Genomic DNA, 1,105 nt, shown 5'->3' on the forward strand with positions numbered 1-1,105 from the left:
ATGCGTGCATTTCCTTTAAAATGAGGCTGGGTGCAGAGAGAACGCTCACAGGCTCGGGCAAGTGCTTTTATGATGCATTTACGACCAAGGAAAAGTAAACGGCCACACGTTTTCTTGGGGACGGAACCCACAAAGTCATAGTGCCTCTGTTCCTGCCTTCTGCCTATAGACCCGGGTTGTCCCCAAAGGTGCGCTGGCGCAGTTGCTGCTTTAAGGATGCTCTGCGGGACCAAGCGGCAGGATGCAGCCATGACGTCACAGCCCCGCCCCGCGGGGTGATACTGCAGCTGCCGCGGCGGGGCTGGGGGCATCGGGCTGGGACGGAGCTATACCCCGAAGAACCAGAAGCCCAGCCTGGGAAAGGGATGCCTCCCGTCTGGACGCACAGGTACCGTTTCTTCTGCTCCCTTCATCCAGCTCCGCGGCTTTGCGCCGGAAGCGTTGCTGCTTAGGCCCCAGGATGATCATATGCCCAGGCTGGGGGCTCTGGACGGACATGGGGACCTTTGTTCTTTTTGGGTGTCTAGTTAATTAAGCTGAGAAATGGACCCTCCGGGGTGAAGCGTCCGCAGGCCTAGCGGGAGAGGCAGTCTGTGAAATTTGCCCTCAGCATCTGCTATGTTTATTGAGCCCCAGGCCTGTTCCCAGCTACCTGGGCAGGTGTCATCAACTTCCGGGTCACCTCCTCCCTGAGGCTGAGCCCTTTGGCTGGCCAGGGATTGTGGTCCTGGGAAGAGCATCCTGTCATCTTACCACTGTCCTGAGTCATATAGCTGAGGGTGACATGCTAAGGGCGACAAGCATTCCCTTGATGCCCTCCTGGATAGTAAACAATCTCTCCCCACTCCTGGAGTCGTTCTTATGGGAAGTAGGGTCAGGTGCTGATGAAACTCAAGCTCCTAGCCCGGACTTTGGGGACAAGTTGGCCCTCAGAAAGGAGTCAAAGTCCCGGAGGTGAGGCGTGAGAACTGGGCCCCGGTTCTCTAGTTTGCTGACTGCATCCCTCTAAGGTCTACAGCAGTTTGAGAGACTATAGGAGGCAAGAGGGAAGTGGTACCCAACAACCCCACAGGTGGAAGCACCCATCTCTCTCTCACACACACAC

The 1,105-nt window shown here is 56.7% G+C and overlaps 1 protein-coding gene across 1 annotated transcript in view; it reads left to right on the forward strand.

Annotated features, from left to right (window-relative positions):
- Nucleotides 1-236: 236 nt before the first annotated feature.
- The window catches only part of Slc45a1 (solute carrier family 45 member 1), an 18,619-nt gene continuing 17,750 nt past the window's right edge, over nucleotides 237-1,105 (forward strand). Inside the window, exon 1 of the mRNA XM_005353676.2 lies at nucleotides 237-388. The gene's annotated coding sequence lies outside the window, so the exon portion shown is untranslated. The remainder of the gene's footprint in view (nucleotides 389-1,105) is intronic.

The sequence above is a fragment of the Microtus ochrogaster genome, chromosome 10 (assembly GCF_000317375.1).
Source record: "Microtus ochrogaster isolate Prairie Vole_2 chromosome 10, MicOch1.0, whole genome shotgun sequence".
NCBI lineage: Eukaryota > Metazoa > Chordata > Mammalia > Rodentia > Cricetidae > Microtus > Microtus ochrogaster.